The sequence below is a fragment of the Micromys minutus genome (assembly GCF_963924665.1).
Source record: "Micromys minutus genome assembly, chromosome: 15".
NCBI classification, from domain to species: Eukaryota; Metazoa; Chordata; class Mammalia; order Rodentia; family Muridae; genus Micromys; species Micromys minutus.
In genome coordinates, this window is record NC_137984.1 from 26,822,115 (window position 1) to 26,849,170 (window position 27,056).

A 27,056-nucleotide genomic window follows, 5' to 3' on the forward strand; every position below is an offset into this window, starting at 1 on the left:
GCTAAGAGGTCTAGAGAATGAGGGAAACTCTGCATGACTAAGTACTGAAAGCATAGCTTAGTAATTGAGGCCACGTGTTCCAAATAAAGGTGAATTTGCCCTCCTCCCCTCCACTGCCTCATCTGAGAACGTGCCCTCAAGCCATCCACAAGAAGGCTTAGCCAACCTCGGGACCACAAGAAATAAACCTCTATTCTCCACATAATATATTCTCTAGTTACTCTTCCGAACAATACAAAAATAGGCTGAGCCACTGGGCATGGACTGGCACGTGTTTCAGGCCTCTGGATTCTTTCTTCAGCCTCCCTCTTTTGTTGGCATTTGCCCCATAGAAATTAGTGTAATTCTGCATGTAAGCTTTGTCTGCTGTTCTCAGTGGATCGCCACAGAAACCAGCACAATTCCCCAAATAAGCTTACAAATAAGCTTTGTAAGCTGTTCTCGATGGATCTCTTGCAGTCATTGAGCCTCGTTCTTTGATTGAATAGTGAATACAACTGTTTTTCTTTTTTGTTGTTTTGACACTAAGTTGGAGACGATTTAAAGTTCTTTAATGTTCTAGAACTCTGGTCTATAGATAAGTGCACACAATATCTTCAAAAAGCAAATGCACTAACATTGAGTCTTAGGAATCAATGGTCAAGTGTACCTAAAATGACATGTTAGAAAATCAATATTACAGCGAAGCACAAAAATCTGGGCGAACTATGGGCATCAAGAGCCTGCTAAGCCATTTCTGTTTGGCTATGCAATAGCTTCTGTTACTTACAGTACTTCAGGCTGTGTTTCTCCACAGCTTCTTCACTGAGGAGGTAGAAAATGGAAGTTCCTAGAAGCAGGAGTTTTATGAGAACCAGCAAGCATGTGGGGCATTTATTTGAGGGTTTTACTCCTGACTTTCTCCTGCTCCTCCTGTTTCTTCTCGTACTTTCCTTCTAGATTGATCCTACCGGAACTAATGCATATATAAATCACCGTCTGCCAAAGAGTGATCCAAAAATAAAGTGAAGTGATGAGGAATCTAGCAATATAAAACAGTGACTGTAGATAAGCAGTCACTCCAGAGCAGGATCATAACAGTGAGAAGGAGCAAGCTTTGTCATCTTACTGGTGTCATGAAACTCTGTGATTTTAAATGAGATTATTATGTATCTTGCAAAGGAAGATTCTGACAGGTAGACTCCAGACAAGTGATTCTGAAGAGATGATAGTAGTGTTGGGAGTTTATTGGAACCCAGTTCTGATTCAATTAGAAGTATAAAACCCTATTCATTCACCCATTCAAGGCATTAAAAAAGCATCAGGTTTCTCAAGGTAAAATCAGTTCTTCTATACACAGAAAAATAGGTTGAATAAAGTCTCTGGGCTAATTTTTGTTCATATACTTTATCCACCTAGCACTTTCCTGGGGCCACTCTGTCTGCCATTGACAGAGGGGCTGTGTGTGATCCAATATTTGTCACATGAAACATGTAGGAGGGCCACATGTTGAGAGACGGCAGTGATAATTCACTCCACTGTTGGGTGACTTTCACACGTATAGGTATTACAAAGCTGTATTAATCCTCATTTATATATGCTGCAAAAATGCTGTGCATGGTGTATGACTCTAAGCCAACATTAGTAGAGACCAACTTTGTCATAGGTCCTGGCCTCAGTTAAACATTTCACTTCTCAACTCCAGTTGATTATACCTTCACCTGAGCAAGAGAGGTATGGTGGCACAGTTTGAGAGAGCAGCATCAGGATTAAAACAGTCAAGCTTCAGGCTCATAACTCATGCCTTGTCCTAAGGACTTAAAATTATAGAACCAGGAGACTTGGAGAGATGGCTCAGTAGATAAGAGTGTTTGCTGCTCTGGCAAAGAACCTGAGTTCAGTTTGTAAAACCCAAATGAAGTAGCTCACAAACACCTGCAACTCCAGCTCTGAGGATTCCAACATTTCTACCTTCCATGGACACTCCTGTGTACAAACCCACATAGAAACATATAATTAAAAATAAATATTTGAACAACAAAGTTACAGAGTTGTAAGTATCTAATGGAATAACAAAACATTGACGTTAGAATAGCACATAAAGAAAAGCAAGCTGGGCTGGGTCCCTCACTCGCCACAGACAGCCTGCCTCGCCTGCTCTCCTGCTTCACCCCACAGAAACGCTTCTACTACCCACAGTCCTTCGCCTGATGAGACCGGTGTCCCGGGCACTGGCTCCTCATCTCACTCGGGCCTGTGCCAAAGATGTGAAATTTGGTGCAGATGCTGGAGCCTGAATGCTTCAAGGTGTAGACCCTTTAGCCGATGCTGTTGCTGTTACAATGGGGCCAAGGGAAGAACAGTGATTATTGAACAGAGCTGGGGAAGTCCCAAAGTAACAAAAGATGGGGTCACTGTTGCGAAGTCAATTGATTTGAAGGATAAATACAAAAATATCGGAGCTAAACTTGCTTAGGATGTTGCCAATAACACAAACAAAGAGGCTGGGGATGGCACCACCACTGCCACTGTTCTGGCACGGTCTATTGCCAAGGAGGGCTTTGAGAAGATCAGCAAAGGAGCTAATCCAGTGGAAATCCGGAGAGGTGTGAATGTTGGCTGTTGATGCTGAAACTGCTGAACTTAAGAAACAATCTAAACCTGTGACAACCCCTGAAGAAACTGCTCAGGTGGCTACAATTTCTGCAAATGGAGACAAAGACAAAGGAACATCATTTCTGATGCAATGAAAAAGGTTGGAAGAAAGGGAGTCATTGCAGTGAAGGATGGAAAAGCCCTGGATGATGAGCTAGAAAATATTGAAAGCATGAAGTTTGATAGAGGATATATTTCCCCATAATTCATCAAATTATCAAAAGGCCAAAAATGTAACTTCCAAGATGTCTATGTTTTATTGAATGAAAAGAAAATTTCTAGTGTTCAGTCCATTCTACCTGCTCATGAAATTTCCAATGCTCATCAGAAGCTCTTGGTCATAATCACTGAAGATGTTGATAAAGAAGATGCATCTAGAGAATATCATCCTGAGTGAGATAACCCAGTCACAAAAGAACAGACATAATATGCAGTCACTGATAATGGGATACTAACCCCAGAAAGCTCTGAACACCCCAGAAACAACTCACAGACTGTGTGAAGTTCAAAAAGAAAAAAAAGAATATATTTTAATTAAAATAGAACTTTCCTCCCTACAGCCCCTCCCAGCTTCTCTCCTAAACCCTCAAATTAATAACCTGTTTTCCTATATTATTGTTACATATATACATATGTGTATGTATATGTACCCACAAATACTTAATTACAACCTTTAAAAATGTATTCGTATACTTTTATGCAAAAATGTTTAAAAATTTGTACATTTATCTTCGTTTTTTAAAATAAAAATTTTCAATAAAAAAAAGAAGCTCTAAGCACAGTGATTTTGAACGGCTAAAAGTTGGTCTTCAGGTGGTAACCGTCAAAGCTCCAGGGTTTGGGGACAATAGAAAGAAGCACCTTAAAGATATGGCTATTGCTACTGGTGGGGCAGTGTTTGGAGAAGAGGGGTTGAATCTAAATCTTGAAGATGTTCTAGCTCATGACTTAGGAAAAGTTGGAGAGGTCATTGTCACTAAAGATGATGCCATGCTTTCGAAAAGAAAAGATGACAAAGCTCACATTGAAAAACGCATTCAAGGAATTACTGAGCAGCTAGACATCACAATTAGTGAATATGAAAAGGAAAAGCTGAACAAGGGACTTGCTAAACTTTCAGATGGAGTAGCTGTGTTGAAGGTTGGAGGGACAAGTGATGAAGTGAATGAGAAGAAAGTCAGAGTTACAGATGCTCTCAGTGCTGCAATAGCAGCTGTTGGAGAAGGCATTGCTCTAGGAGGGGGCTGCGCTCTGCTTTGATGCATCCCAACCTTGGATTCATTAAAGCCTCCTAATGAAGACCAGAAAATAGGTATAGAAATTCTTAAAAGAGCATTCAAAACTCCTGCAATGATGATTGCTAAGAATGATAGTTGAGAAAATTCTGCAGAGTTCCTCAGAAATTGGTTATGACATCATGCTTGGAGATTTTGTGAACATGGTGGAAAAGGGAATCATTGATACAACAAAGGTTGTAAGAACTGCTTTACTGGATGCTGCTGGGATGGCCTCCTTGCTAACTACAGCCGAAGCTGTAGTGACAATTTCCTAAAAAAGAGAAAGACCTTGAAATGGGTGCAATGGGAGGAATGGGAGGGGGTATGGAAGGTGGCTGTTCTAACTCCAAGACTAGTGCTTTGCCCTTATCAGTGAACTGTGACAGGAAGCTCAAGGCAGGCTCTTCACTGATAACTTCAGAGAGGTCACCTGAAGAAAATGACTGAAGAGAAGGCAGTCTGATCACTGTGACCATCAGTTACTGGTTTCCTTTGACAGTACATAATGGTTTACTACTGTCATTGTCCATGCCTACAGATAATTTATTTTGTATTTTTGTATAAAGACATTTGTACTTTCAAAAGAAACAAAAAGCAAATTAACTTCATTTCTTTTCAGATAAGTTCCAAATTATAAGGTAATTATCACAAACATTCATCATTTTTTCTATTTTTTTCACTGTCATTAGAAGTCATTTTATTGGTACTTAAAAAAACAATAGTATTTGGGTTTACTCTGGGTCACTATATTGTCTAGTCTCAGATTCTTGGTCACAAGTAATGTAAAGTATAGGCTCTATTTCATGGAGTGGGCCTTAACTCAAATCAGATGTTGGTTGGTTACTCCCACAACTCTTGCACCACTATTGCTTTATCATATCTTGTAATCAGGGAACGAGTGTAAATTTAAGATTTGTATTTGGGTTGGTGTTAACATTTAAAAATATTTTTAAACTCTGGCTATGTATGGTCATTGATAAATTTATTGGAGAAAAGCAAGCACTCTGCACTAATGCTTACAGTCATGATAATAGTAATAACATGCTACAAATTTGTGTTAGCCTTCAAACATTACTAAATTGATGTATGAACTGGTATAGTACCTGAGAACATTAGTCTGTACAGTAGCAGAGTGGAGAGACATTTTTCCTGGTGTAGATCTAGTCTTGCATCTTAAAATAATAACGACTGTTTTAAAAATTGATTGGAGAGTAGAAAAATGGCTTGGTCTGGAAAGTGTCCGCTGCGTAAGAAATAGGGCCTGAGTTTGGATCCCAAGAACCCACATGAAAAACCAGACATGGGGATGGCAAAATCTTAGCAGGTAAAGATGGTTTTATCCATGTCTGACAACCCAAGCTCAACCTCAGGAATCCATGTGGTGAAAAGAGAGAACCAACTGCAAAAAGTTGCTCTCTAACCTCTATATGCACAACATGTAACCCTAGCATGGGGCGGGGTGAAGAGCACAGAGACAGGTACATCCTTGGAGGTCATTGTTCTCTCAGCCTACCAAAGTCAGTGAACTCCTGGTTCAATGAGAGACTGTCTCAAAAAGTAGGGTAGAGCGTGGGTAATAGAGGAAGACACCTAATGTTACCTCTGCTGTCCATATTCACTTGTATGTGTATTTACATACACATGTGTGCACACACTCATTACAGACACATATGTACACCCCATGAAAAAAACAACAGGTGGAGGCAATGTAAAGGAAACAAATATGGCCCACATACCTTATCATCTAAATGTAAAGAAATTATGCTTGCTAACAGTGACCTCCTGAAATCAGATGTTCATGTGATCCCACATCTTCTACAAACATGAGATGTACAGATTCAAATATAGCAATGTGTAACCAAAGTGGGTGACACTAAAGTCTGGGAAGCTGTGTGGTGCTTTTTGAAGACTGTCAAATGCATTAGGGATCAATGAGGAAGTATCACAGACAGAACTAGACTTCCATGCTATGTTCCATGGCCTGGTGATGATCACAGCATCTGTGATACAGATGATTGTGAAAATTAAGTGACATATCTTACGCCAAGCATTTAACACAATGCTTGGCCGATCATAATATACTCTCAAGTTAAATAAACTATTATCATTGATTTTGCTGTTACTAAAAATTGGAGATATTGGGGCTGGAGAGATGAACCAGGTTCTGTTCCCAGTACCTATGTGGTGGCTCACAGCCACCTGTTATTCTGGTTGCAGGAAATTTGCCCTCTTCCAACTTCCACAAGCACTAGGCATGTACTTGTGCATGGACACTTGTGCAGGTAGAACAATCATACACAACACATAAAAAAATATATGTTTTCAACTAAAAGCTCTTTGAAGACGTGAGACTCTACCTCAGAAGATGATGGGGCTGAAGAGATGGCTCAGTAATTAAGAACACTGGCTACTCTTACAAAGGACCAGATTTTGGCTGACATCTACTTGAAAATCCAGCTTCTGGGAATCTAATGCCATTTTCTGGATTCTGTAAACACATGCACACACACACACACACACACACACACACACACACACACACACACACACACACACACACACACACATACACAAAGAGGGGGGATGCTTAAAGAGAATGCATTTCTAGACAGCAAAGCTGAAGAGAGCTCAGCAGTCACTGAGCTCTGCCACTCCCAACTATTAAATACAGTCTTGTTCTGGGAATCAATGCCTTTGGGATCCTACTCATGCACAAAGACTTAGAAGGCAATGTGCTGGCTGGTTTAAGAAATTGGCAAGTCCAAGCTCTACCTATTGTGGGATTTTGCATGTGTGAATATAGCAAAAATTCTATCATCCCCTTTGATTTTGAGTGGCATTTCATCTATTCCTGCTGGTCACAAGAAAATTGTACTCTCCCAAGCTGGAGACACAGAATTTCAAAGAATTAGTAGATTTAGGTTATCTGACCATGGCTCTAGTTTTCCATCTTCCTTCCCCCATTATTACAGACAAAACACAAAGAAACCTTAACCAGCATTTAGGTTAGAAATCATAGCAGCACAGTCTGGAGCACCAACTGATATTTCTACCCTGTTTTTTTTTTTTTTAATACTGGCATCAGCTCATCAAACTATTATGCACATAAATTAACCTTGATTTCACTAATTATGAAAATTGCTTATAAAACAAAAGCTCTGTTTCTGGATCTGTGTGCTAAGAAATGATGGACCCTAGAGAATTATAGTAGAGGCAGAAAGAAATGTGTTCCACTCTCAGAGCTAGAAATGACCTTGGGCAAGGTAGTTAATCTCTAACTTTTAGTTTTTTCAACAATAAAAGGGAAATGGGTATCCGGGGAGGGGAATGCTAGCTAGACATATGCCTCCGTTGGTACAGTGCTTGCAGTGTAAGCAGGAGGACCTGAATTCAGATCCCCAGTACACATATAAAAGCCAGATGTGGCAACATATCTGTAGTCCCAGCTCTGGGGACAGAGACAGGAGAAGCCCTGGGCTTGTTAGCCAGCAAGTCTACATGAATTAGAAATTAGTGACCTCCAGGCTTGGTAAGAGACAAGCTCCAGGCTTGTCTCAAAAAAAAAAGAAAAAAAAAAGATTGAAAGTGGTTAGCATAAATACCCAACATACCTCTGGAATCTAGTCACTCATGTGAATTCACACACAAACACATATGAACACCAACCAATTATATTACAAACTAATACTGAGACTTAAATGAAATAATGAATATGGCAAAACAAACTGTGTATGCCCTCAGTGAATGATTATGCTATAGCATAATCTCAGCTGTTGTGATTATGCTATGTTTTAGAGACAGATCTCCAAACCCTGATACACTGTCCTCAATTCTGCAGCTACCCATAAGTTTGTGAGAGCTTTCATGACCACCATCTAGGACCCTCTATTTCTACAAACTTCATGTCCATTTCTTTCTGTACATTATCCTCATTCCTTGTAACTGCACATAAGCCATTTTCTAGACTTTGTTGGTGAGGAAACGGTCCCTAGAGTTTGAAGAATGTGTTAAATTTCATTGCTGATTGGTGACAAGTCTGATATCTGAGCTTAACCATTTGTTACTGGTGGATCCAGGAAAGCGTACAGTTCCCATCATCGGTCTGTGTGCTTGGTTCAGAGACTCTGAAGAATGACTGTCTCCTGGTCCTCAATTTCATCTTATTAATTACTGATGAACACTTTTAATATTGTGCACAATATTTAATATAGTTCTCACTTAATCATATTTCTTCTATGACATTCCAATTTATGTTTATTAGGTTATTTGCCTTTTTATTATTGAATCTTAGGATTCCGGTAAATTCTGGATAACTCATAATTTGTAGAAACATTTGTTGTAGGCAACTTCTTCCAATTTATAAAAGACATTCTTTACTGTATCTTTTGATAAAGATCAATCTAATGTTTCAACATCAAATTCAATGAACCTCCTTTATGATTTCACTGCATGGGTTCTAAGATATCCTGCCCTTACTTAGCTTTCTATTGATGTGATCCAAAGAAACTTCTGAAAAAGAGTTTATTTCATCTCACAGCTTACAGCCCTTCATAAAATGAAGTCAGAACAGGAACTCCAGGCAGGAACGTGGAAGCAGGAAATGAAGCAAAGGCCACAGGGGATTGCTGCTTACTGATTTGTTCCCCATGGCTTGCTCAGTCCTCTTTTTTATACAACTCAAGATCACCTTTCCAGAGGTGGCACTGCCCACAGTAAACTGGGCCCTCCCACATCAATCTCCAGTTAGGAAAGTGCCCCACAGACGTATTACCTGCAGGCTAATAAAAAAGAATCAGTTCCATAACTGAATCACTCCAGGTTGTATCAAATTGAATTAAAAAAAAAAAACCTAATCAGAGATATCTCATGTTATAGTTGGATCATGAGGACCCACAGAGTGGAAAGAACTAATTCCTAAAAGATGCCCTCTGATCTCCTAACATATGTTCTAATAGTGAATGTCCCAATACACATGAATGAATGAATGAATGAATGAACGAATGTATGAATGAATGAATGAATGAATGAATGAAAAAAACATGTTCTCTTCGCCTTTGAAGGTTTGATTTAATGGTATAATAATCAACTTTCCTATAAGATGTGACATATAAAATAGCTGTTTCCAACTTGTCCAAGAACTGATTACCTTGACATCATCTCCCTGAATTCTATTACTATTCATCTTCTATGTTAAGTCTATCAATATTGGTTTTCTTTATATGATACATTGATTTCTGGTCTCTATTTGGTTTATACATTTATTTGTCCATTGTGTGGCTAAGACCACAGTATCCAATATAGAATAGTTTTATGATCTGTCTTGGTATCTGGTTAAAAAAATCTTCTTAACCATTTTTCCAAGAATTCCCTATCCATTTTGACCCTTTGCTCTTCCATGTGTGCTGTAGAAACTATTAGAACTACCAAGCAGAATGCTCATAGCTCTGTCAAGAAATTCTCAAGTAAGACATGATGTGATTTTTTTTCCAAGATCCAAGGCCATTACTGGCATGAACCCCTAACAGTTTCTTTGAAACATTCTTCTATTTTTCCCATGGCCCATTCTAAAGGAAACATTGATGTGAGGGTCTCTAAAAGCCTCATTCTGTTCCGTTGTCTGGTTCCCCTGGCCGTTTGCCAAATTAAAACACAGTTACTAAACCTCCTGGGGTTAACAGTATTTTTAGGGGAAAAAAAAACACCAGCTTCAGTATTGTTTACCAGATTCCCTTGTCTGCTTCCATTTGAAGACCTTTCATGCCTAGTAGTCAGACACTGGACATAAGCAAAAGTCGTGTGCTAGAGCCAAGGCTGAAGTAATTTGGTTTCAAACTAAACATTGATAATATAAGATAATAACTCTTGGAACTCAATGAACACCCATAATTCAATAGTAATATAAAAACATTTTAATGAATAAGTATACAGTGCATGAAGAAAAACATTTCCTTACAGAAGAATGTCAGTTAATAAGTGTAGAAAGAGTGAGAGGAAATCAATGTGAACAAACGCCACAGGAATAATTGTTGTGGGCAAGATTCACTAATGGACTCCTGATTTCCAGTCCAGTCTGTTAGGAACTTAGAAAAGTCACCACTCCATAACAAAGACGATGTGAATGGACCAAAAAAAAAAAAAAAAAAAAAAAAAAAAAACAAACATGTCTTCTTAACTCCATCAGGAACACAAAGTCATAGGTAATGAGCCTATTCAACTAGCAGTAGAGCATTCTGAGCTTAACAAGAGCTACACCTCAAAGATACTTTGTACTCAGACTCAACCTGCTGGGGCTTTGTCAGAGTCTCATGTATGTAGCACAAATACACACCTTACTTTCTGTAGTCTTCCTGACATGCCTAAAAGTAAAGGGGGTCAGGCACAATCAACAGCTAAGGAACAACTGGTGATGGCTTACAGGTCACTGAATGAGCTGTTGTATGATGGAGACCTCAAAGGACAGTAGAGCCCTTCCTCCCACAGCTTTCCAGTACACCTGCGAAGGCACTGTTCCTTGTGCCCAGTGTATCACAGTGGCTGGTTAGAATAGTTTTCAGAGAACAAATAAGTCCATCAGAATCAGATACAACAGGAATATTGGAATTACCAGACCAGTAAGGGTTTTAACTGTAATATACTGGGGCCTTCATGCAAACAAGAACCAGAATGTTGGAGCATATCAACAGTATAAACAAAGACATGAAAGTTCTATGAGAGACTCCAAAAGAAATGAAGACCAAAACCACTGTAACAAGACTGAAGAATCAGACTTGATAGAAAACTTGAAGTGCCTAAGAAAAGAATTTTCTTAGATTACAAATATGACGACATAATCTTCCACACTTAAAAAAATAGTTACTTTTTCATGACAAATACAGAGGCAGATGGTCATAGCCAACCATTGAACTGAAAACAAGGTCCTCAGTAGAGGAGTTTGATAAAGGGTTGAAGGAGCTCAAGGGGTTTGCAGCCCCATAAGAAAAACAATACCAACCAAACAGAACTCCAAGGGATTAAACTGCCATCCAAAAAGTACACATGGATGGACCCATGGCTCCAGCTGCATATGTAGCAAAGGGTGGCCTTCTTGGTCATCAGTGGGAAGAGAAGCCTTTATTCCTGCCAAGGATCAGTGCCCCAGTGTTGGGGAATGTCAGGGCAGGAGGCAGGAGGCAGGAGGCAGTCGAGTGCATCCTCATAGAAGCAGGGATAAGGGGGATAAGAAAGGAATAGGATTGGAGGGAAAACTGGGAAAGGGGGTAACATTTGAAATGTAAAAAAATATATCCAATAAAGGGGAAAAAAGGTTATTACTTTTAAGAGACTAAAAATAAAACTAGATCTATGTCCAGCCTTTATTTGCTCTTTGGTTGGTGATCCAGTCTCTGAAAGAACCCCCCACAAGGTCCAGATTAAATGACTCTGTTGGTCTTTGTATATGAAGTCCCTTGTCCCCTCCAGGTTCTTTTTTTTCAATTGAACAACATTATTTTATAAAATAAAAATAAATGTACAGATTTTAAACATTTTGCATAAAAGTATATGAATACATTTTTGTCATTACTCGATTTTTTAAAGGATTGATAGTAGGCATTAAAATCTTTCTAGTTACAATGAGCATAAAGTACATGTAAAACAAGATGTAACCTGGAAATAGTCGAAGTTTTCTTGGTGTGTAAAGATTAAGCATAATGGTTTTTCTTTTTTTTTGTTTTTTTTTTTTTTTTGTTGTTGTTGTTGTTGTTGTTTTTCTTGAACTTCATATAGTCTGTGAGTTGTTTCTGGGGTGTTCAGAGCTTTCTGGGGTTAGTATCCAATTATCAGTGATGGCATATTATGTCTGTTCTTTTGTGACTGTGTTATCTCACTCAGGATGGTATTCTCTAGATACATCTATTTTCTTAAGAATTTTGTGAAGTCATTGTTTCTGATAGCTGAGTAGTACTCCATTGTGTAAATATACCAGAATTTTTGTATCCATTCATCTACTGAAGGACATTGGGGTTCTTTCCAGCTTTGGGCTATTATAAATAGGGCTGCTATGAACATTGTGGTGCATGTGTCTTTGTTGTATGTTGGAGTTTCTCTGGGGAATATGCGCAGAAGTGGAATAACTGGGTTTTCAGGTAGTACTATGTCCAGTTTTCTGAGTAATTGCCAGACTGATTTCCAGATGGTTTTACCAGTTTACAAGCCCACCAACAGTGCAAAAGTGTTCCTCTTTCTCTGCATACTCGCCAGGATCTGCTGTCATCTAAATATTTGATCTTAGCCATTCTGGTCGGTATGAGGTAGAATCTCAGGGTTGTTTTAATTTGCATTTCCCTGATGACTAAGGATGTTGAGCACATCCTTAGATGCTTCTCAGCCATTCGATATTCCTCAACTGAGAACCTTTTTTTTTTAGCTCTGTACTTTATTTTTTAATAGGGTTGTTTGATTCTCTGGTGTCTAACTTCTTGAGTTCTTTGTATACCTTGGATATTAGACCTCTATCTGTTGTGGGGTTGGTGAAGATCTTTTGTCAATCTATTGGCTGCAATTTTGTTTTCTTGATAGTGTCCTTAGACTTACAGAAACTTTGCAAACTCACTAAGTCCCATTTGTCGAAATTTGACCTTAGAGCCTGAGCCATTGGTGTTCTGTTCAGGAAATTTTCTCCTGTGCCTATGTGTTCTAGAGTTTTCCCTACTTTCTCTTCTATAGTTGCAGTGTATCTGGTTTAATGTGAAAATCTTTGATCCACTTGCACTTGAGCTTTGTACAAGGATATAAGAAAGGATCTATTTTCATTCTTCTGCATGCTGAGCACCAGTTGGACCAACACCATTTGTTTAAGATGCTGTCCTTTTTCCATTGAATGTTTACAGCTCCTTTGTCAAAAATCAAGTGACCATATCTGTGAGGGATCATTTCTGTATCTTCGATTCTATTCCATTAATCCACGTGCCTGCCTCTGTACCAGTACCATGCAGTTTTTAACACAATTGCATTGTAATATAGCTTGAGATCAGGGATGGTGATTCCCGCAGATGTTTTCTAGTTGTTTAGGATGGATTTCACTATTCTAGGTCTTTTGTTATTCCAGATGAAATTGCACATTGCTCTGTCCAAATCTATGAAGCACTGGGTTGGAATTTTGATTGTGAATTGCATTGACTCTGTAGATTGCTTTTGGTAAGATGGCCATTTTAAAAATGTTAATTTTTCCAATCCATGAGCATGGGAGATCTTTCCATTTTCTGAGATCTTCCTCGATTTCCTTTTTCAGAGATTTGAAGTTCTAGTCATACAGGTCTTTCACTTGCTTAGAGTCACACCAAGGTATTTCATATTTTGTGACTATTATGAAGGGTATCTTTTCCCTAATTTCTTTGTTCACATGTTTGTCCTTTGAGTAGAGGAAGGCTACTGATTTGTTTGAGTTAATTTTATATCCAGCCACTTTGCTGAACTTGTTTATCAGCTCTAGGAGTTCTCTGGTGGAATTTTTGGGGTCACTTATGTACACTATCATGTCATCTGCAAATAGTGATGTTTTTACTTCTTCCTTCCAATTTGTATCCTTTGATTTCCTTTTGCTGTCTAATTGCTCCAGCCAGGACTTCCAGTACTATGTTGAATATGTAGGGGGAGAGTGGGCAGCCTTGTCGAGTCCCTGATTTTAGTGGGATTGCTTCTAGTTTCTCACCTTTAAGTCTGATGTTGGCTGTTGGTTTGCTGTATATTGTTTTTATTATGTTTAGGTCTGGGCCTTGGACTCCTGTTCTTTCCAAGACTTTTAACATGAAGGGGTGTTGAATTTTGTCAAATGTTTTCTCAGCATCTAGTGAGATGACCACATGGGTTTTTTTTTGTTTGTTTGTTTGTTTGTTTGTTCGTTTGTTTGGTTTTTTTTTTTTTTTGAGTTTGTTTATATGGGGGATTACGTTGATGGATTTCCTTATATTAAACCATCCCTGCATACCAGGGATGAAGCCTACTTGATCATGGTGAATGATCATTTTGATGTGTTCTTGGATTCAATTTGCAAGTATTTTATTGAGTATTTTTGAATCAATGTTCATAAGTGACATCATGTTGTCTGTGATTATATGTGGTCTTGTTGTCAGTGATTGGTTCCCATCTCTCCCATGTACCTTGCCTGTGTCTCTGGGTCTCTACTGTTCCCAGTGGCAGATGGCCTGAGCATTTGGTTTGCATGCACGGGCCCTTCAGGTGGATACTGAGTCCCTCCGGCATAGTTCCTGCTCCCCTAAAACAATGTTGGGGGCACAGTTTCCAGGCGCTTGGCCCAGACCTCTCTGCGCCTCAGCTACTCGCAGCGCAGGCTCACCAGGCCTGTGTCCCTCAACTAAGGACTTTCATTCCTGGATATTTGGGGGCTATTTTGCTAATGAATTACAAATAACAGCTCCTCCAAAACAGTAACAACAATATGCTCACTTATACATTCTTACATAGGCGTCCCTGTGGAAAAGGAAATGAAAGACGTACACACTGAAAGAACCATATGGGAGGGCTTCCTACAAAGCTACACACACTGCTCCTGAAGTGAGAGGTGTTGTTTTATTTAAAAGTGGACTTGGATTCATCGTAAATTAAAACATTGTGAAGGTTACAGCGATCACTAAAGATGTTTATGCTTAAGGAGTGAATACAGAATTGTCTAAGATGCTTTTTCGGTCGGAAGCAGGGCAAGAGAGTGAAGAAGACAAAAGCATTAACATAAAATAAGCACAATGAGCAGAAAACCAGCAAAGACAATGGATATTTGTTCCATAATAAGAACCATCACTTTAGATATCAGTCCTCTAAATACTCTGGGACTGTTAAAATGGAGGAAAAAGACAAAGTGCACCTTTGCTGCCCATAAAATTTCCACACAATGACAGAAATTAAAAATTAAAAAACAAAGGGACTGAAAGGCATATATCATAATAATTAATCAAAAGGAAACAAAGACATCAGAACTACTTTTAGGGGAAATAAACCCTAGAAGAGTTTAGTGTAGCTTTGAGTAAAAAGATATCATGTAATGATAAAGGAATCAATTCAGTAAGAAGATATAACTACCTTTAACATGTATGGACATGTAGCACTGTCAAAATATATAAGGCAAGAACTGATAGGAACACAAAAAAAAAGTAGATGAGTTCTTATTGTAGTTAGATATTTCAACATCAATATTGAAGATAGATAGCTCCAGCCAGAAAAATAAATGCTAGTGATGTAATGAACTCAGCATTAGTAGCACCTTCAAGCAACTGAACACAATCAAACAAGCAGTGTAGAGAAAGAACGGTATTTATGACCAAGTGGAACTAATCCAGGTAGGAAAGTCTAGTTCAATGCTTGAAAGACAATTGACATAAGTATTGCAGTAAGTGGACTACTCAGTAAGCTCATTCAAGGTCATCCTTGATAATAAAAGGAATTCTTTATAGGGTCCCCACTATGAGGGGAGGGTAGAGGTGCTTGTCAGCTCTCATGGGGGAAAGAATTACCTCCCACATTGTCCTCTGATGTGTACACTGTGGCATACATGCATGTGCACACACACACAGACAGACAGACAGACAGACAGATACATACATACATAGATACATAGATAGATACATAGATACATAGATAGACAGACAGACAGACAGACAGAGGTTATGAAAAGTGTTTTAAAAGAAGCAGTTGTCTGTTGGCTGAGAAAGACAGGAATTTCCTCCCACCTGGTAGTCATACAACAAATGGAAGATGCTCAGAAAGCCAGTGGCACACACATGGGAGAGAGGCGGCACAATGTAAATGCCCGGAAGAGAACTTGGGAGGGTTTGGCCCAGCACTTTTGTAGCGATTTTTCCTCAGCTCATTGGCCTGCCCCATTCTCAAAGATAGTTTCCTCTTTTAGTAAACAGTGTGATTTTTCTCACTTCTAACTCTGAGTCCCTGGTCCAGTCCTCTGCAGGACATAGAGCCTGGGTGCTACAAAAAGTGCTCCAGAGCCTGTGCTCTGTGCCTGCAACAAGAAGCCTAGAAGACATTACCTTCTATGTCAACAGATGTAGAAAAGCACTTGACCAAACCCCACTGTTTGTAGAGGTGCCTGCAAACTTGACTGAGGACCTCCTGATAATATCTAATGCACAAACCCTTCAACACACACACACACACACACACATTTATATTTATATTTATAAACATTTAATGATTCAGAAGCTTAAAACATTTGCTCAAGTCAGAGACAAAGCAAAAAACACTGCTTTTCTGTTTTCCATGTGTTGCTGAAGCCCTGATATGAGTAAGCATTTAGATTTATTAAACCTTTGAATAGCTCCCTTGTTCTTGAAAAGAAGTTAGTGTACAATTGTATTTTTTTTAATATGGATTTACCTCGAGTTTCCCCGCATAGGGTGGGCACCCAGGTTTCTCCCCACTGTCATCCATTTATTTCTGTTTGCTTTCTGAGGGAATCTCGGTGTGGTTTTGATTTTTATTTTCCTAGTGGAAAAGTATACTGAGTACTACTTTCTCCTGTGTTTATGAATCACTTCCACTTCTTACCATAATGTTGAGAGCTTCACGTGGCTCTCACAGACACAAAGAAATAAGGTTGAAGGGGAAAGTGCTGGAAGAGAAAGTAGAACAAGGCTCAGAAACAGAATTGAGAAAATGGGACAATATGATCCAGGCATGTGGCACGCACGCGCGCGCACACACACACACACACACACACACACACACACACACACACACACACACACACAACGTGCAATGAAACCCTTTATTTCCCACAAATAAATCTTAGGTTTCTATTTCACTCGCTTGCCCATTTACCCATTAGGTTTAAAACATTTATTTTTGAGTATTTGGGGGTTTTGCATTTTTTTTCGTCCTCACCCACCGCCAGAGGACTAGCTAGCTCAGGTCTGCCCCATGTGTAGCCTGCCTCCCCACTCTGGACCATTTTCCTTTGCTGTACAGACACATTTTGAAGCAACCCCACTTGTCAACTACTGTTATTGCCTGATCTATTGAAATTATTTCCGAAGCGATTCAGAAGCCATTGCCCAGTTGGGTATCTTGAAGTATCCTGTAATAACATCAAAGTTCCTGGTGTGACATTAAGGCTCTAGGTCCATTCTGATTTTTTTTTTTTTTTTTTTTTTTTTTTTTTTTTTTTTTTGGTACAACTGAAAGGCTGGGATCTAGTTTCAGACTTGTACATGTCATTATGCAGTTTGCACAGCAACAGTAGTTAATGTATGTTTTCCTATGTTTATTGGGAACAGATGACATGGCTGAGAGGCTTTGTCTCTGGGTCTTCTGTTCCCTTCCGTTCATCCATGAGTCTGCTCTGTGCTTATACCAGGCCCTCTTTGGTGCCTTCTCCAGGATTGCTTTGGCCACCGGGCTCTCTCGTGTTCCCACACAATTCATGGATTTGATTTTCTTTTGTTTTGTGAAAGATGGCACGGAATTTTGGTGGGGATTACATCAAATTTACAGGGCTTTTTCAGTAAAGGGGCCATTTTTACAATATTAAATTCTGCTGATCCATGAACATGAGAAGACCTCGCCATTTTGTGTCCTCTTCAATTTCTTTTTCCTCTGTTGTAGAGTTTTGAAGTCTTTAGCGTCTTTGGTGAAGTTAATTTCTTGGGATTTTGCTGATGTTTGTTTGAGACTGTTGTAAGCGGTATATTTTTTTATTGCTTTTCAGCAAGTTTGTTGATGGCGTACAAAACAAATGCTTCTCATTTTTCTTTGTTGGTTTTGTACACTGCTACCCTGCCCAAAATCTTTATCACATTTTAGAATCTTCTGGTGGACTTCTTTACATATAAGCTTGTATCAGCAGCAAATATAGATTTTACTTTCTTTCCTATTCATAAGACTTTCATGTTGTTATCTAGGTCAACTAAGCTTTCTGCAAAGGGCCAAAACTATAAAATAGAGGGAAAATAGCCATCTCAACAAATGGTTCTGCAACAATTGGTCATTTATATCCAAAAATAATCTCAACAAAAATACTACTCAGTCTACAAAAAAAATTAACTCCAAGTAGATTATAGATATGAATGATGTGGCCTGTGAAGACTTTCTTGGGTATAACAATGCCTTTTGGGGTCCAGCACCAAAGGTATGATCCATAGGAGAAATGATTTATGATTATGAGCATCGTCAAAAGCAAAACTATCAATTTGGGAGCTGAGGAGGTGGTTCGGTGGTTAAAATGCATATTTAATGAGCCTGAGGACCTGAACTTGGATCCCTATACCCAGGTAAAATCAGGCACAATGGTGCAAATCTGTGTCTCCAGCCATGTTGGGAGAGGTGGACAGAGAAGTGCAGATGCCCAGGGCTCAAAGGCCAACCAAGTCTACCAGCCAGTCAGCAAACTCCAAACTCAGCAACATAATCGATATCAAGAAGAGCAAAGTAGATAGCAATCAAGAAAGAGACCCAATATTGGCCTCTGACCTCTACATTTCTCACACACATACAGAGAGAGAGAGAGAGAGAGAGAGAGAGAGAGAGAGAGAGAGAGAGAGATGTAAAATGCTTAAGTTTGATCCCCAGCATCCCAGGAACTATTTACAAAATACATATCTAATCAAGTGTCCAAAGAACTCTTTGAAACTCCACAATAACAAATCAAACAGATCAACCTAAATATTAAAGTCCCAAATTTTAACTGAGCCCTCCTCACCAAAGATGCTACAGAGTGACAACTAGCCTAGGAAGAGACGTTTTCCATCAGATGTCACCAGAATATGACTATCAGAAAATGACAGTGAGATACCATTGCATATGTATTCCAAGGAATACTCCCCAGATCCTGACTACTGACATCATGAGGTGCAGATAAACTGGGGACCACAAAGTGCTCTCATCACTGCTGTTGGGGAAGCAAAATGCCTTATCCTCAAAAGCAAATGAAATATCTTTCCATGGGTTCCTAGAACCTAAGCTACATTATTGGGACAGTGATGCGTGCACATGATGTAAAATTAGCCAGTGCTAAAATCAAATGAACTACCAGCCTTAAAATCATATTGCCAAGTAAAAGAAAACAATCTGAAACTCTATTTGTCATGTCGGTCCACCTCTGTGACTATCTGGAAAAGGCAATAATATGGAAAAAGTTCAGCACCTGCTATTGTTTAGGAGGGATGGAAAGAGTGGACATGTAGAGGCTGTTTAAGCTGGTGAAACTATTTTTGCATGGACACGTTTTATGATGTATTTGTAAAAAGCTGTGGGATACACACAGTCAAGAGTGAGCCCAGCTGTTAACTATGGGCTTCGGGAAATGGTAATGTAGAAAGCAAGTCTACCATTCTGGTTCACAGTATAGGGAGGGCGGGGGTCACAGGATATATGGGATCTCTGTACTTCCTGCTCAGTTTTACTGTAAACCTAAAAATACTCTAAATAAGGCATGTTCATCTTCATACCCCTTCAACCATTCATCAATTGGAAAAGAATAACAAATTATTGTTAGAATTGCTGTTGGATAAGAAATCCAAAATATGAACATAATCAAATTATTATATTTGCCATTTGATAATGATAATAAATGATATTGATGTTAATATTACTTGTCATAACTGTACAATATCACATAATCCCTGATAGTATGAAGCAAAATTGCAGAATCATTTCTGTGTCATTTTTTTCCCTAAAATACTTAACTTCAGTCTGATCATGAGCAAGCATCTTGGGAGGTATTCTGTGTGAAAGTAAGCCTTACTGATTAAAAATAGAGGCCCAGTCTAGGAAAGAGCCAAGCACAGAAAGCATTTGACTTGAGGACAAGAGTTCAAATCCCCCAGGGCCCACATAAATGCCAGGTGATCACAGGCTGCCCATACATAATTCCAGCCTTGGAGGGTGGACACAGTGTATCCTTAGAGCAAGATTAAAGAAAACCAGCCATATCTGTGACACCTGGGTTTAACTGAGAGACCCTGCCACAAGGAGGGGACAGTAGAGAGAGATGTCCCCATCATGACCCTCGGGCCTCTGTGGGTACACAAGTGTACCCTCATGCATACATGCAGCCATACACACACCTGCCCAGATGTGAGGACATACGCACATGCACACTGCGTGCACACCTACAGTTACTTGGGGAAAGTGGTTTCAAGGCTATAAAAGGCAAGGAGAAGGTGACGAAATGCCCAAGTGGGAGTGGTTAAGCAGACACACATGGACTGGACACCAGAACTGAAGAAGGACACTGAAGGACGTCACGATGCTTGTGTGCCAACATGAACTTCCTGATTTCATTCATTGTGCTATGGAAATTGTATGAAAATTGCAAATAGTTGTGTAAATTGTTAAAATTGGATGATGCCAAGAGATAGTGGATAGAAAAAAATGTGCATTACTACCTTTACAACTTTTCTGTATTTTAATTTAAAAAATAATAATAAGTTTTAAAGAAATGTATTGTTTGGTATTGCTTTCTGTATCTGCTTTACTCCCCAAGGTTTCTCTAATCATTTTATCACATTCTCAAATTTAATCACATTTATCACATTCTCAAATTTGAAAGCCAAGACTTACCATTTTTAAGAGACTTTTATCAGCTTTCTGTCCTGCCCTATTTTGGGATATCCTTCTCTGCCTGCTATATCTTAAGAATGTGTTCCTTCTCTGCAGCCTGCAGACTCCGTTTCAATTTTAGCTTCTGAAGCTCATTCTGCTATTCTTTCATGCTCGGCCTTAATTACTGGAGCAAAGCTGGCGGTGACTCCACAAAAGCTGAAGTGGGGTCCTCGGGATCGGCAGCCCGGTGCCACCACGTGGTATCAGCGAGATAACAGTCGTGGTGGGTATGCATGGCTTAGTGTTCCTACGAAGGTCACAGACAGCCAGCTCCTCCTCCACCCTTGAGTTTATGGTCTTATGAGCTCCTCATTCTCCCTACTGCTTAACTTTCTTCTCAGCCTCTCGTTCTTCATCTTCATACTTAAAAATGTGTCCTTCTCTGTTTTTAATAATAAATTTCTCTATTATTAAGAAGAATAAAACTATTCTTCAAAAAAAGAATTCATTAGCCGCTTGACATTTAAAAGGATCATAAATATTGATGTTCTTGCATATGAGTTGTCAAATTTTATTGTCATATAAACACCTCGATGTTACTCTTTATATAGGTAATATTCACTCGAACTCTTTCTCCTTCCTGAATACATTTTTGGAATTAATGTCTCATATACTGCTATCGCCCTGCTCCAGTGTATTTCTTTTTATTGCATTTCTTCCTTATTTTAGTTTTATTGGAAATAATTTTATCATATACTATATTCTGATCACGGTTTCCCCTCCCTCATCTTCCCCTAGAAGTTCCCCTCCCCCACCTATCCAACTCCATGGATTCTTTACCTCTCTCTTTAGAAAATGCAAAAAAAAAAAAAAAAGAAAGAAAGAAAAAGCTTCATGCACACACACACACACACACACACACACACACACACACTAAAAACACAACATTTGAAATCATAATGTTCAAACAAAAGGCTAACAAGAAAAAGAAATGCTCTACCAAAGCAACATGAGATGAAAAACTTAATTTTCTGTTAATTTCCCTAGGTGTGATTTGTACACCCAATGAGACTCCATTGAAAAAAACTAAATTTTTCTTGCAAGCGGTTGTCAGTTAGTTCTTGGTTAAAAATGGGAGCTCATGCCTACCTCCTCCTCTTGGTGTGGCACACATCTGACTTCAACCTGCACAGCTCCTGTGCATGCTGCGTAGTTTCTGTGAGCTCAGATGTGTGTCAGTCCTGATGTGTCTGGAAGGCACTGTTTTCTCAGTGAGATCTATCCCCTCTGGCTCTTACATTCTTTCCTCCTCCTCTTTCTCATAGCTTCCTGACTCCTGAGGAGAGGAGCTTGATAAAAGACATCCCATTTATAACAGAGTATTCCAAAGACCCTCATACTTTGCACATTGTCCAGTTGTGGGTCTCTGCATTAATTCCCATTTGCTTCGAGAGAAAGCATCCCTGATGGTGTCTTGAGTTAGACAGTAATTTATGGGTACAGCAGAATGTCATTCGGGGTCATTTTATTGCTATGTTCCTTTAGCATAGCAATAAGAATTGGCTTTCCCATAGATCTGTGGCCTATCTAGTCACCGGTTCTTGACCACCTAAGCAGTATGAAGTATGGAGTGGGTCTCGTGACGTTTGTTCCATTTCAGGGAGTGGCACTTAAACCCAACCAGAAAGTGGTTGGTGGCTCTCACAAGTTTTGTGCCACAGTTGCAGCAGTGTGCCTTTTCGACAGTCCGCCATTGTAGATCGAAGCTGATTTAGTGCTTCCCTTTCTCCTATAGCGCCATGCAGAGGATTCTGGTACCATCAGCTCAACACTAGTCACTAGGAGTGACTACTACATAGGCATCAGCTTGACTTCTGCATGCTCGATGACATATGGCAGTACTGTCTTCACTAACGGGGTCCTCCCATCAGTTTTTGAGAACCAACCAATATCCTTGGCAAGGAACTTCAGGTATATGGGGGCTTCCATTGTACTTTTTTGGCCTAGAATTCAATTAGGTGTAATGACAGACACTTCTCACTTGGTGGTGAAATATGTCTAACTGTGGCTTTGTCCCTATTATTTGGTGACCCCATTTAGATTTCTTTCATATGTGTATATATTCTAAGAAGCATTTCTAAAAGTTCTTTTACCTTTTTTTTTCTCTGTTTTGAAAGTGATGCATTTACCTTTCCATTATAATGATGTCTTCTCTCCTGACTTTAACAAGCCGATACCTCAGCGATACCAAAGTATATACATATTCTCTCCGGTCCTGTCCTCCACAAGCACGGAGTATTACCTTCCAGGCATCCCTACCTGGATATCTCATAATCCTCTGCCCAAAAGTGCATTCTCTATTGCTCTCCCCAGGGCGGGAGGCAGGAGTGGGTGGATGGGTGGGGGTAGCACCCTCATAGGAACAGGGGAAGGGAAGATGGGATGGAGCATTCTGGAGGGGAAAATGAAAAAGGGGATAACATTTGTTCTGTAAATAATTTTCTCAGTAAAAATATTGTACTCTGCCATGTCTTAATTGTAGAACATGAGGGATTCAATAGTAAAAATACCACAAAATACAATGTAAGAATTTTAATTAATGCTCTAAATTAGAATTTGCAAATGTGAAAGATAAGCTCACCATTATGTTAATTTTCAAAATTAGAGCACCGTGTGTGTGTGTGTGTGTGTGTGTGTGTGTGTGTGTGTGTGTGTGTGTGTGTGTGTGTGGTTTCTGCTTTATTTACAGAACAAATATGAACAAAACTCCCTAAATTAATTAATTATTGCAACTCCTAGGGAAAAACTAAGTCTTTTACAGTTAGGACTATCTCTTTTGTCCCATTACACATTCAAACACTTTTGCACACACCATATGCATGCATACACACATTTCTCTCTCTCTTCTCTCTCTCTCTCTCTCTCTCTCTCTCTCTCTCTCTCTCTCTCTCTCTCTCTCTTTCTCTCTCTCTCTGTCTCTCCCTCCCTCTCTCTCTCTCTCTCTCTCTCTCTCTCTCTCTCTCTCTCTCTCTTACACACACACGCACACACACACACACACACAGAGAGAGAGAGATTTCCATTCTTACACGAAACGACTGCTCATGAACCTGTGACATTATCTCTGCTAAGAGTTGCATCTGCTCTAGTCATGGATGCCTTTCTCCAGACCTTTCTCTTTTCGGACTTTTCCCTGGCCTCACTTTCTCCCAATACACTAACTGCACCTTTTGTATTTTGTATATTACTTCTGTGCCTCATCTATGCAGCCTCGTGTGCACTTTCTGTGTTGTAATTAGTTCCTTAAGTGCCAATTTATTCTCAAGCAATCACTGGCTTCCCGAGGACGGAGGATTGACTGGCTCACCCCTTTTACCCTTAGCACCAATTTTGATCATGCCATCGCATTGCTCAAAATACAAATACTCCTGGGTCTGAACCCGCAGCACAGATGAAAACATCTAGCACGCCATAAATAGAGTCCTCTAAAATGATAGGTACTATTACTGTCATTTCAATGCACAGAACAGCACAGTGGCACTTAAGTCAACATTGTGAAGAGGCCCTTACATTGATTAACATACTCTCTGCATCTGAATTTTAAATCTAATAAAATAGACAAGACTCCCTTGGAACAGGTGTCCACGTACAGAATAAAAGAGAAGTTCCCTATTCATGGATTTTGTAGAAGTCGATGGAAGAATTTACATTTTATTACAGAGTCCGTAATGAAAACTTTATGTTGATTTTTTTAAATCTATCTCGTATATGACTTCAGCATCTCCAAGCATTATCAAACCTTGAGCACGAAGGGAGTCATAAAGACTGCAGCAGCTTGTATGTCCACCGTTATGATACAAGACACATGCTCCCCCAGTACACACAAACACATTTCTGGGGTCTCTCGGGACCAGCTCTGTATACTTCAGTCATAGAAAACATCGTAACGACAAAGGTTCTATTCGTAATACCTTGAAATATTGTGCTCGCATTACCATGCATGGTTTTGTTCCTACAACCCATACACAAATACACTCAACACAAACATTCCGAGCATACTGTAACACTTTTACCGGGAGAGTGAGCTGAGAAAACATCACTCAAGGACTTCCCTGTTTATAACTCCTCAGCAGATTTTGCCTTCCTCCTTGTCAACAACACCTCAGCTTTGTTAACTAACTCGTCTGCTAGATTATTCAGCCTAGACCAGAAAGTAAATATTGCCTTTTTTCTGGAAATCCTAAAGGACTACCTGTTTGCCTAGCAGATGTTTCCTGTCTTTACTATTGATAGAGAAACTGTTACTGCCTTCCTCAGATTTTGAAAATAGGTTTGGAACTCCCAATGATTACCACTTTGGCTGGCTTTGTCTTTTGCCTTTGAACATCAGTTTATAGACTAGCAGGCATGTTGTCTACTATTTCAGTTTTTGTTTTCCTTTCCTCGTTTGTTTCTTTTACCAGTATTTTGCAAACCTACTTCTCTTGGTGTGTAAAGATTAAATATAATTATTTTTAAATACCAAGGACTGCCACAAGGCTGCATTCTTGCTCTTGAATTATTAATGATTTAAGGTCTAGGTGTACCCCAGTCTGAGAGGGTGCTATACACTTATTTGTTTAATCTAAGAAGGACTAAGGCTTCCACATTTTGGTCTTCCTTCTTTTTGAGCTTCATATAGTCTGTGAGTTGTTTCTGGAGTGTTCAGAGCTTTCAGGGGCTAGTATTCAATTATCAGTGACTGCATATTGTGTCTGTTCTTTTGTGACTGGGTTTCCTCACTCAGGATGATATTCTCTAGTTCCATCCATTTGCCTCGGAATTTTGTAAAAGCCCTAACTTTCTAACAGAAGGGGTCTGTCCCTGAATCAGGAAGAACTAAAAATGGATCCTCTTAACAAGACCTCGAGGCTTCTGGGATCTCCCCCAGGAGGATGATAGCTGCCCAGAAGTAGATTGTGGAGGACTAGTCAGTCTTTTCATCCGATGGGGAAGTCGGTTGTGTGTGGCCCGTGAAGAGGCAACCTTTCCACACTGGTTTCCATACTGTGTCTTGCTAGCATTACTGGTGCTCCCACCTACTCCTCACTAACCCTCTCTGGTATCCCTGCCTTCACTCTCATACAAGGGATGCGCACTTTTGTCTTAAAGTCTTCTGAAAACATAGGCTCCCGTCGTGAGGCTCTTGGGCTGTGCACTTTTCTGTGAGTTAGGGCCTTTGCCCGCAGAGCTCCTTCCAACTCCTTAAAAACAGCTCACATGAAAAAACAGAAAAGAAAAGAAAAAACCCTGCCAGCTGTCACTGCTTTCCAAAATTATCTTTATGCACTTTGATTTATAAATATGCTGCTGTTCGCTAATTAGTTAATAACGCTGAGCACATTGGTAAAAAGTAAAAAAAAAAAAAAAAAAATGAAGCAACTATTACGAACCCTGTGTCTGTTAAAGGGGACAAGGAACGAGCATCCCCTGCATTCCCCTTTCACGGAGCATCTGAATCCACAGCGGCCCCTTTTCTGTGCCCTAGAAGCTGATCAGGGCCTGGAGCCAATGCCATGAATGCCCTGGAGGATGCCAGGGCTCCTTGTAGGACAGAAGGGGTCCTGACCTTGTAAGCCCAGCAGCTAGGGTGCTGAGATCCAGCATCTGAAGGATCAGATCTATTTCCATGTGTTCTTCCTCAAAAGCTGAACAGCGAGCGCTGTCAAGACTGCTTGAAAATGAGCTAAGGTGACACCGAGTACACTCTTGGTGAGCCCGCCATTTCACTCTGGCTGCCGGAGATCAGTCAGTATCTCTCTCTCTCTCTCTCTCTCTCTCTCTCTCTCTCTCTCTCTCTCTCTCTCTCTCTCTCTCTCTCTCTCCCTCTCTCTCTGACTAAGCTTATTCTCTCTTTTATTTAAGAACCAAAGTTCAGAAATCTCACCCTACCACTGTGCACTGTGTGCTAGGCTTTCTTTTTCCTAAATTAAAAGCTACGGGCTATACGTTTTAAAAGCACAATGTCGGCGTGGAAGTCAAAGTTTCTTATGGACTTCGTCTGTTAAATGGGGGAGGGGGATTCGTTCTGGGAGTCTAGCTGACTGGGGATAAACATATTTTTATCTCTAAGAAAATATATCATATAGGAAGGGAAAAGTGCATATGTAAATGAATTTTTAAATATCCTAAGTCAGGGAGAAGATCAATATAACTCAACAAGAATATATTACAGCCTTCTATATAATCAGCTCTTGGTAGGACGGAGAAATAAAAGAAGCAGAAAATGAGATTTCTGCCCTTGAGGAGCTTACAATCCTATTAGAGAAAAGATTTTAATTCTCTCTACGGGGTATTAAACAGGTGCATTGAACCGTAGGAAAAGGCTCTGCAATATGCATACATGTCTATCTACCCCTGGGAGAACTTCAGCACACTCTGCGGTGTGTAATCTAACCCATGACCGTTTGATGGGGAGAGGGACCTGTCACTCCACAGTGACAAGAAGACACTAGGGCCATCTCGGGGAAATCTAAACAAGTGTTTACCCTACTGCTAGGTTCAGGGTTGTAGGCATTGTCATGCTGACGTTTTGAGAACAGAACATTTTATTGTGAGCAC

The 27,056-nt window shown here is 39.8% G+C and overlaps 1 protein-coding gene and 1 pseudogene across 2 annotated transcripts in view; both read left to right on the forward strand.

The window, feature by feature from the left end:
• SPATA16 (spermatogenesis associated 16) overlaps nucleotides 1-27,056 on the forward strand; it is a gene marked incomplete at both ends in the record, with an annotated part of 281,161 nt that overhangs the window by 124,093 nt on the left and 130,012 nt on the right. The window lies entirely within an intron of this gene.
• LOC308430261 (60 kDa heat shock protein, mitochondrial-like) lies at nucleotides 1,486-4,358 on the forward strand (annotated as a pseudogene). Its single transcript has 3 exons — nucleotides 1,486-1,543; nucleotides 2,158-3,027; nucleotides 3,417-4,358. The product of its transcript is annotated as a 60 kDa heat shock protein, mitochondrial-like (transcript).